Here is an 11,819-nt window from a genome sequence, read left to right as displayed (position 1 = left end):
GTCGATCGACGCTCCTTCTCCCTTTCCAGTCGAGACTTAAATTGTGGCAATCATATTTTGTGTTAAATGCATTAATTTTAAGTTTTATTAAAGGCTCTCTGCCCATATTTAACTGTTATTTCGCCAGTTTTGCGGGAACTGGTTGACAATAAATCAGATTTATTTGAGGGGCGGTCCGGCGGGCCAGTTATAACTGGGTTAATCATGGGAACGCAGGAGAAATCAATGTATAAGGTCACGTCTAAAATATGGCATATATTAGGGAGTTTCCAATGGGAAAGTTTTGGAAACGTAATACATCTTTTTTTGGTATCTTAAAAAACTTTGTTAATGATTATTAACAATAAATAAAACCTAATTTTATACAAATGTTTAGTTAAATATAATCCTCTTTTTATTTTAATAATCGAAGGGATACTAGGGAGATTTTGACGGAAAAGGTTTGAAAACACAATACCATACCTTTTTTGGGAACTTCAAAAACATTGCAAATGCTTATTTCAAATAAATAAAAACAAACTTTATACAAATTGTTAGTTAAATATATATAAATCTTGGTTTTTGTAAAAATTAGTATTTTTATAAACGACTTCCTAATAATTCACCATTACCACCTGAAGCTCAGCCTGCAACTAATTTTCGAATCCCTTTCGTAAGAACCTTTCACATGACCGACCATAGATCATCTGTGGAACATCTAACAGCTCTTTCATTGTAGCTCTTGTCAGGCCTCATAGATCATGATTCTCCTCCCGGATCGTGGATCGTGTATGCTGTTGACAAGCAACTGTCACCACCAGCGGCCCAGGCGCCATATTGTTGGGGCTCCACTTCGACTTCCACCTTTACCTATGCCTTACCTTTACCTCTAACCGCTTCTCCCAGTTCCTAGTGCATCCTTTTACCTTGGGCCTCCAACAACAGCATGGCAGGCAATTTCCACACACAAATAAGCCGCCAATTTGCCCCCTCTATAGGGCAGATAGTCCATAGACCAGACGACCGAAACAAGGCAAGCGAAACCCGCCAGACACTACGTCAACTCCGAAGACACGTGAACACGGGTACCATGGGAAAATTTGTGAAAAATGTTCACAAATTAAAAAAAAAATATTAAACAGAAAAATATAAGATACCAAGGAATCATTTTATAAGACGTTTAATTTTAAAAGAGGCTTTACCACTGTTTTATCCAAATACAATCATCGTAGATATTTCCTTTTCTATCTGATTTAAAATCCTACAAGAAAAATCTGTTGGTACTTATTATTTTATACATATTGTTTATAAAAATTATTTAGTAAAGTAAGTAGTAGTATTTACTAAGTTTTTTCAGTATTTAGGTTTCAAAAGATTTGAATTATATTTTGGAACTCTGAGTATTTTAGTTCGGTAGATTTAAGATTCTTGTATACTCCTTAAATTAAAAAAAAGTGTCTTTAACAATTTTAATGAAAAACGGCACAAACTCCCAAATATAATTAGCAATAGTTTTCATTTAACCCACAGTAATGGGCTGAAAAAAAGCTAGCTCTTCCTCCGATGAGTCCCTGGTTATAAATCAGTTTGCGCGGCTTTTAATAAATTGTAATTGAGTCGCGAGTCGCGACTGCAGCTCATAGATACATTTGTATCTGCTGTTTAGCTGCTTAGTTCGCCGGGGCTTGTATCTTTAGCTTTTGGCTGCGATTGCGATCGCGTGTGGGAATGCAAAGGCGAAGATTCGCAGGCGAATCTCGAGCTCGAGCTTCAAGCTTCGAGGGACCTCTACCCATAAGATCCGATTCGAAGCGATCCTTATAAAGCGGGCTGCTGTTAAGTTAACCCCTCTGCACGTTGTATACATGGCACTTTGCCGGCTGTCGCCACTTCGGTTGTTGGGTTGTTTGGTTGTTCGGCTGTTTGGTTGTTTTTCGTTGTTCGGCTGTTCAGAACCCCCTGCCCATTGCCCTCATCCAGCATCATGCTCGAAAATCACGTAATGAAAAATGTTTTGTGCGCAATTTTTCTTTTCATTTGTTTCGTGCCTCTCCAGCTTGCGAAAAGGAAAAAAAAAATTGCTAAAAGATGGAAAAAAGACTGTTTTGTTTCGCTGTTTGTGTGTGTCGAGCAGCAATAAAACCCATTGAACACAAGTTGCTTTCGAGGCAACATGAACAATTAATGCAACATATGTTAGCGGGCCGCAGAAACCGCAAAGCGAGATCTGCAGCGAGATGATCCTTTATGCATTTAATGGCCTTCCAAACAAATCGAATTAGTTGCCAACGCTCGGGGCTGGCAACACGCGAGCGGAACTAGCCAAATAGAACTTTGGAATTTGATTCAAAGTGTGTCTGAATAACCCATCAGAACTAATTGGTACCCTTTGGAATGTTCAATGTGTGCTAATTTTGAAAAAAAATATTACTTTATGGTCCTGAAATCTTTTATATCATTTAAAGAATTCTAAAAATATTTATTAAGTATTTCTAAAAATGTTAAGTTAATTATATGAACCTCAAAGATTTTTGAATATTAAAAATATATTTAACATCTATGAAATTTTTAACGTTCAATTTAAAAATAATAGAACAATTAAAAAGATTTTCGAGTAAAATCATGATCATAACATAATCATAACAAATATCTCTAGAATTCACCGTCTAATATGTGTACTGCTTCCTACTTCATTACATTTTCCTTCAACCTTCAACCAAAAAGTGTATTCGAAATTAATTTCGTAACAAAGATTACGGGCTACACCCCCAAGTCCAAAGCAACTCTCCTGTTTCCCCGTTAACTTCCACATCCTCCTCTAATAGTTACAACTAGACTTTTTTCTAATTGAAACTTTTTTTTGCAATCGGCAAGCAGCAAATAGTTCGATCGATTGCCAAGATACGAATTAACCCGGCAGATACGCAGGCTGCAATCACACCGATTGCCAATGCATATGAAAAATTGTACTTTTAATTGTATCTTCAGCCAATGGGCCATAGGCTATAGACCAGGCACCCAGGTCCCAGATCGAGCTCTCCTCATCGCTTCTTTAATTGCTTCGCATTGGAGGCGAGGAGAACTCGTATTTGTTTTGAGACTTTTGGGCGGGCAATTTATGGCTTATCATTATTTGTGCTTTTAATTTCAGTCTTCCTTTTCTCAGGTGGGTGTGATGAGGGCGGGGGAGGGCTGAATGAATTGGAATCGTTTGGGATTCCTGGTGAGCAGGTGGATTTTCATGGGTTATGGGTCAGCATGGAAAACGGTAATGCTTTAAGGTATGCCAGATTTTTAAGGCGATTAAGCAGGTGCTTTAACTGGGAGGAAAATTTAAAGAACTTAAATTTAATCATTTACATATAGTATTATTTCTATTATATAATATTATTTTATTATTTTTATCTTTAAATTTTGAAAAGCATATCACTATAATCCTAAGTACCAAAAATCAAGTGTTCTAGAATTATCATTGTAGAAAAGTAGGACTTACAACAATAGAGTTCTGTGATTTTCCTTCAAAGACATATAATATAATCCCCTCTTTATAGGGATGCCCCCCTTAAACAGCACGACATCGACAGGTGCTTCTGTTGCCGTTTAATTTACCTCCATACAAGCGTCTTGCGAATTCTTTGTCAATTCGAATGCAATTTTAACAGAAAAAAAAAACGAGAACAGAGGAAACCCGCAGAAGCCGCAATCGAAATCCGCTGGGCCCAAACAAAAAAAAGATGGTTCTTTGTTACTTAAAAGCGGAGCATAATGGGTAGTAGGGGCAAGAAAAAATTATTTCATAAATCCTTGAGTGGCTCTCCGGCGATTCTAATGCACTCAGGCAAGAAACGAGGGGAGTTCTTTGTGTGTTATTGAAGGGATAACTACTTATAAATGTGGCAACAACATGCAACTATCTCTGGAAAAAAGATTAGCGAAAGGCTTACATAACATACGTTGATGCGGTTTGATTTTTTGTTCCTCACGCTGGCAGCTGACACAGATACAGATACTTTGCGAACTATCCACCGAATGATTACAACAATCTTTGAGAATCTTTTTCGGCTGAAGGAGCGCGCCAGCATGCCGGCTGACAATTCAAGTGGAATTCTTTTTTTATTTTCATATTTCTTTTCAGTAATCTTCGTTTTTTTGTAGTAGTAGTTGTTGCTCAGAGGTTATCCGATATTATTTCGCTAATTCGATACTTTTATTTCAAGCAAACGGGTACCTACCCTCTCTCTTTGTCCATTCTTTGCATAATTTTTCATAATTTTTCTTATTATGATAATTTTGCTGGCGAAAAAATATAATATAAATTTTATGTGAATGCAATCTGATCCGTTATTTATGTGCCACATAATGTAGTATGGTCTGCGGGTCGTTCCCTGTACCGAAGACCGAATATAAACCGTTATGTGGGCGCAGACCACACATTATGTTAATCATAATTTCACATTGTCTTTTTTTATATCATCTTTATTTTTCATTGCCTTTTATTTTTGTGATTTACAGTTTCTGAGGTCGCAGACAGGTGACAACAGCTGTCAGGGGGCAACAGTTGGTGGGAAGATTCAATTTTAAGTGAGGCTGGCGAAAGGAGATTTATTTAAGGGGTTTTAAACTCTCCCATCAGTATATCTGTTTTACATATTTCTTTAAGTTTTTAGTTTTATTAAGAGATTTAATTTACCTATATATTATGTTCTGATGAAGTTTCTATATGCCCGCATGTTGGAAAACTCTAAGATTTGCATCCGCTAAACTCAGACATCGGGATTCATTCTCAGCCTCTTCCGGCTCAAGAAAACAAACCGCAACTTGTGCACGTTTCCCTGGCATTCATACTCCCCCAATACATCCCATACCCCCCGGATTATTCCTGTTTAATTTCGCAGCAGCACAATATCCATATCCTTCCTGCTTAGCCGCCGGCTTGCGGGTGGAATATTGGAGCGGAGATGGTGGCAAGTCGTGGGGATTTCTTGCCAGAGAAAAGAAATTGTAAATTTTCTTAAAGGAAGTATGAATTACGGGCACTTTTTCTGCCTTTTGTTGGCGGAGGTCCTTTCCGCCAGTGCTCCTTGCAGTTTTTGTGTCCTGCTCCATCAAACAATGTCTATAACTAGATGTGTGGCAAGTGCGGGAGTGTGTAATATATATGGTTTTGCTGAACTCTTATAGGTGGGAATAAAGTCTGTGCTTGCCAGGGAATACAGGGTGTCAGACTAGAAAATTCTAGGAAATATACGGGATAGTATTTGATAACGAAGAAATTTTTCTTATTGTCTGTTAGAACTCTTAAATATAAATTAAATTAAAAAGGATTTTTAAAATCTTCTATTATTTTTTTTTTTTGTGGAATTTTAATTTAGTTTAATTGTTGGATAATATCGGGGATAGGAATATACGATGAAATCAATTTCCTATTATTTGTGATAGTAATATATAATGAAGTAAATATCATTTTTAAAAAAGGCTTAAAATATATTTTAATAAAAATATTTGTTGATATTGTCTGTTATTTTTTAGTCTTTTATATTTAAATACATGGTACCTTTGTTTTTAAGCTTTAGGAATATTTTATTTTAATCACGTCGCTCAGAAGTAATAAATAAATCATATAGTAACTTTCGAAAACAGTTCATATTTAGGTAACATTTTCAGGATCCTGTATAAAAGTTTCCACACATCCAAACATCTTACAAGCTCGCACACCCATTGTCGAGTAGCAGTTAGTTAGTTTTTGTTTGAGTAAAATCAACGCCATATTGTAGACATTGTTAAGGTTTTTGAAAATTTTATAATTAATTTTCTGGTTAACATGTTTTTCATATGTGTAAATATGCGCACAATCCATACAATACCACGGGGGTGGGGGGTGGATAGACCCCCTTTCTGGTTGCTGGGTAAAGTTCAGGAAGTGTGTTTACAAAGAAAAGCCTTTTGTACAAGTATCAGATTCCTGTGCTGATTAAAGAAGCACCTAACAAAGGATTTGGTAGGGGGTTTCTGGACTGGGATGGGTTGTTATAGAGCTAAAACATCTTCCCATGCGAGAATATTTATTAAAAATTTAAACATTATAAATGATTTGCCACATGCTACTCATTGCCACGCTCATATCCTGTTTTAGTTTTTTTATCGGGGGAAGGGATAGGGAAAGGGAACTGTTTTCTTATGGCGCCATGACTTTACAAGATCCCGAGACTCATTGCTATATTAACCATTAAGGCATTTTAAATCCAGACGCCGTTCCCCCTTCGCTTTTAAGTTTTCAACGTCATTTACTTCGTTTCAATTCAATTTGAAATTCAAACTCTTTTTGGCGGCTGCCGCTGCTTCTGCCGTTGATGTTCCTGACTTGGGATTTATAAACTGAGTGAGTGACATGACCATGACGATATAGTAGGTAGCTAAACTGCTGACTCACTGAATCGGCGGGACTGCCAAATGGCATTATTGTAAATATCTGGAAGATGTTTTTCTGTTTTCGGTTTTCTGGTTTTTCTTTTTTATCCATTGTATGCCAGTTCAACTCTTCGATTCATCGGTTTATTCCTTCAGTTGTCCTTTTATTTTTTCTTGCCGTCATCCAGTCATGTGATCCATCTTAATTCTTTCGGCATTCGTCATTGGGGTTTTTTTTTTTGAAAATCCATTGAGCCATTTCCACACTTGGCTCTGCATTTTAATTTGTCAGCGATTTTCTTTTCAATTTTATTTTCCTCAACTGAAACTCTGGAGATTATATTGCATAGTATTGGGCGCCCTGCCAGCTTCTGATCGATGACGTTTTTATTTGCCATATGCGAGTGAGAGTGTGTGCCTGATGGATGGCTTTCCAGGGGGCGAGGTAGCGCCTCTTTGAGCCAACATTTAATTTAAATTGAAAGTGTTGCCGGCAAGTGAAAGGCCAATAAAAAATATGTCAAAATGTCTGGGTTACAAATAAAATGTTTTATTTTAATAATGAGCTCTGGTTTTTGGTAATTAAAAGCATTTAAAAATACTTTAAGGTTGAAGAAGTTAATTAATAAATTGTGAGGAAATATTCAAATCATTTCTCCTATTTATAAAAAGGATTAGGTATAAAACCTCACAGATTAAAAAATTATAATTAAAATTCATATTCAGGATACATATGTCCGCTTTAATATTCTTATATTGTTGTTTTTCTTAATTTAAGATGGTCAATCTAAAGATTTTAACGTAGATTTTGATATCAGATTCTTTTTGTTAAAATTAAAAAGTTAAACAAGATAAATTTATTCACTTAATTTGTTATGATTTTTCTAGATCTTCAAATATTAGATACATTATTTAAAATTCAATATTTTTATTAGTCAAATTCCAATCGAATGCTTCCCATATTTGTGAGATCTTTAAATATTAGATATTTCACATTGAATTCATTACTTTTACTAGTCCAATTCAAAAGGAAAGCTTCTCATATCTGTAATTCTTCGTAAGTTCCTAAGATACCAATTCATTGATTTCCATTTCGTTTGGCAAAACGAGTGACTGAGACAAGATGAACTTGCGTGCCAATATATCACGATTATGTCAGTCGCTTGTGTTTGTTACCCAGCAGGCGGTCACTTTTAACCAACTGGGGAGTGCGAAGAGGGGTTCCCAAGAGGGGTTCCAAAGAGGGGTTCCCCTGGGGGAGGGGAAACTCCAGTTGGGGACTCGAGATTTGCGTGCGCACGCGTACAGCGCCAAAACGAATTAAATCTGATGCACCAGCAAATGATAATTCAATTTTTTTGTTCTTACTGCTGGGGAGGGTCTCTATAATACCTGAGAATCTGTAGATTCAATTTGTCCAACTGTTTTGCCCCCACAAACCAACAACACACACGCACTTCAATTTGGCAAGTTGGCAGTTCGATTTGCGACCAAATGAGGAATCTCTACAGGACACGCAACCCAAGATTAAATGGGGGATAACACCCCCCACCATAAAAAAAGAACAGAAACTGATGATGTCAAAGTGTTGCAGTTGCTGTTGATTTTGATTTTCTGGCAAATCATCGAAGTAATCTCTCAGCTGCTGTCAGTTGGCCAACCGATTGAATGAATTTGGGATAAACTCACACACATTGCGCAATTGTTAGGCAATTTATGCAAACAGCATTTCCCCCTTTCCCATACGATTTCCTTTTCTTTCGGCGTTTTCGCCTGTCAAATTTGCCAAATCACGATGACGTATCGCTAAACCACGTTTGACATTACCGTTTTTTGTTATCAACCCGAAAGGGTTGCATACTAACTCTTTGCAAAAGGGAATAGGGGTCTATTTTCCTATGGCTGCCATGCGAAGCGAGAGATAAGGATGCGTTTGCACTGATTGATTCAGGAATTTTATGGGACTTTAAGGTAATGGGAAATGAGTTTATTCTGATTCAAAAGTTATTTAACCCAGAATAAATTAAAAAAATATAGAGACTTATATTATTACTATGATATTATTAATAATTACCAAAAGTAGATATTTTTTTGACACCTTCTTTAAAAATTCATACCATTTGTAATTCATTCGAAAATTTTAAACATAATAAATATTTATTTTTGAAATCGATCTATTTTGAATAGATTTCTTATTAAGTACAATAATACAATCCTAATGAAATAAAGAGTTCTTTTCCGTAAGCATACCATTTGTAATTCAAACAATCCAATGATCCTAACAACCTCCCCAGAGCGAAATCTCCTCCTTTTCGTAAATGTTTACAAACGAAATGAGGAATTGCCTTTGGGCGACGGCTGGTTAATGGGGCGATATTTAACGATTGGCCGCGTAGTGTTTATTTGTGCATCTAAACATTTTTAATGGCAAATCGCAAGATCCATTCGAGAACAGTTCCAGTTCCCTGCCAAGAAGTCCAAATCGAAATCCCACCCAGCGTGGGTGATTTTTGATTTTAATGATACACGGGGCAAGTATTTTTTGAGTTATTGCACATATAGTGCGCACAGTGCGTAATAAAAATCCTCGGCCCAGTATCTCTTTCTCTGTGTGTGTGTGTGCCATAGTGTAGTTTTTATTGTTCCTCTGACGATTTAATTAAATTTCTAAAGCGTGCCGCCAGTCGATGTGATGTTGATGTTGATGCTGTTAGTTGGCCATTTAGTTGCAGCGTTTTATTTGTTTGCTTTAGGCGCGTCGTCATCCCCGTCGCCCTCTTAATTCCTTTCGATTCGTAGACCCCATTCCAGTTTTAGTACCGCTTCTAATATGATTTCACACGTTTCCCCTGGAAAACGCAGGGCGTTTTATTTTTAGTGCCGCAATCAAAAGTTTGGCAAATGTTTATGCACATTCTTTGGTGACCACAAGTCTTTGGTAATTTGTTTGTTATTCCAGTTGTTGTTGCCATTTTTTTTTAGGTTTATGATATGGTCGGATGAAGCTTTTCAGTATTTTAAATGGAGTTTCTTGATGATTTTACAGGCTAGGTATCACAGTTCGTCCAAAATACAAAAGTCAAAGTAAATTTATAAATATAATATACAAAGCGGTTTTTATTATACCATTATTATAAACAAATCTTTTAAATGATTTATTCTTGAATGTTACCCAATCCCATTTTCGTTATATTTCCCACATATATTTTCAAAAATATTAAATTATGCCCACTTATGGTATTAACATATCAACCTCAGTTCCGATAGTTCTTCATCCGCATCCCATTCAAAGCCATATAATTCATAGAGCCACACACGTTTCTTCATTAAAATCCACGTGTTTATTTGTTTAAACTAACCTTTTATGAGCCAGTGGCGCTACATCTAGCCGCAGACACACATCCACATAGACATGCATAAATGTCGGGGCGTCGGGGTTATCTATATCTATCACATCGGTCCATATAGAGTCGCCTCTGCTGCTGACAGCTAATTGAATTTAATTGGTGCGAACAGAAATTTACACAAAATATAAACAAAACTTTCTTGTTCTTGTTGCTGTCGTTTTTTGTGTAGCATAATTTTATGAGTTGTTTATTTCGTTAAACAAGAATAACCTTAACTTGTTATGGCACATTTTTATTGTCGCTTGTTTATGAATAAAAACAAAGGCAAAACAGAATGGAGCTAAGGCTAAAATACGGACACAAAAAGCTAAAGCCTTTTTATTTTGGTATTCAAAATAATTGTGGTCAGACAAATTCACGATCTGGGCGTTAAAAATCTATAAACGAATGTCGGCTCCGCACGATGCTGACTGAGAATTTCCTTATATACCCTGTAAAATACTTAAGGGTACATTTCAATAGTTGATATGGTAATTGAAGTGGGATCTATTGGTTTTATTGATTTATTTATTTTTATTCAATTTTTGGTTGTGACAATTCCTTAGTTAAATAGGAAGCATAGAATAATATAGGGTAGTTCTTTAATTGGGGGAATATTTTGATTAAGGTATGTTGAATTTTCCATAAATGTAGGGATAAGTTGAGGTTAAAATCTATTATAAAAATGTAGGGTATTTAAAATTCTTTAGGCCCAACCTGGGAATTATGTTACCAACTTCTCCCACAAGACCCACTCGATATAGTGGCGCCACTTGGCCATGGTCCAGGGCCGATGATCATCATCTGTAAATCATTTTGTGTGACAACCCGCTGACAATTGGACGAGAACGATCTTCGAGAGGAACTGTTGGAGGAGGAGACAGCTCAATTCGGATGGACCGGTGGCTCAGCTTCAGTTCTCAAGTTCTCGAGTCGTCTAACGAAGTCCCTTAACGACGACTGCCTTATACGGACTCATATACGAACATAAAGTCGCGTGGCTTATTTAAAATTAACAAAGCAATAAAAATGCAAACTCAAGGCAACCGGAGGACGATAACAATGTGGGAGAGAAAAAGGAGAAGGAGGAACCTCGAATGGCCTGCAGTTAAATAAGTTCATTGTGGGTATAAGCCAAATTGAGAGGTCTCAACCGCAGCCTGGGATACTTAGTCATTCTAATCTCGAGCCACAGTAACTTTCCAAGGAAATCTCTATCGATCCCGGCCAGCTTATCATATCGCGGTGGCTAACAAACCCAAATCCCTGACCACTCCACATGCAGTTTCTTATCCCAGCCATCATCGCTTTTTCGACCTGGCCAAAACAATGCAACGCGCAATCAGCGACACTTCATCGGCCACCAAAAAAAAATACAAAAAATATATAAAGAAAAGGAAGTGAAAACACAGCAAATAAACAAAAGGACACAGCGCGTAATGAGGGCGAAAATATCTTTATTTAAAGAGCCAGAGACTGGCTTCCTTGGAAGACAACAGAAGTCTCTGACTTCGGGAGTCGGAGTCCCTGGTGCAAGGCAGCATATTTGTCATTCGCAGGGAGCTCCAGGCGGCGATATGGCCCGGGGCAATAATCATGAACAGATCTTGTAGACGCCGCCATGGACCAAATGCTCCTTAATTAGATGAGGCGACAAGCCAAAAACCCGGCAGCTTTGTCCCTCGTCCTCAGTCTAGGAACACGATCAACGATATATTCAAGTAGTTTGCACTCAAAAAAATAATATGAGATAGTTCAAAAGTTCATAAAATCATCTGAAGAGCTTTATTTAATGTCTGTTAAAAACACATCGTTATTTGTTGGTCTTGCATTATTTTTAAGAGTGATTATAGTCCTAATAACTAAGAAGGTGTACATATAGAAATTCTTACAAAACTTAAAAGAAAAGGTTTTTGATATTTAAATATAGGTTACCAGCAGAAGCAGTGGTCCTATCCCAAAGAACAAACTCTTTTTCTGCCGGTGCTCTGCCGACACATGCACAGCATACAATAAGCGGTCACGTAAGCATCGATAAGCACACAG

The sequence above is a fragment of the Drosophila subpulchrella genome, chromosome 2L (assembly GCF_014743375.2).
Source record: "Drosophila subpulchrella strain 33 F10 #4 breed RU33 chromosome 2L, RU_Dsub_v1.1 Primary Assembly, whole genome shotgun sequence".
Taxonomy (NCBI): domain Eukaryota; kingdom Metazoa; phylum Arthropoda; class Insecta; order Diptera; family Drosophilidae; genus Drosophila; species Drosophila subpulchrella.
This window is presented reverse-complemented; position numbering follows the sequence as displayed.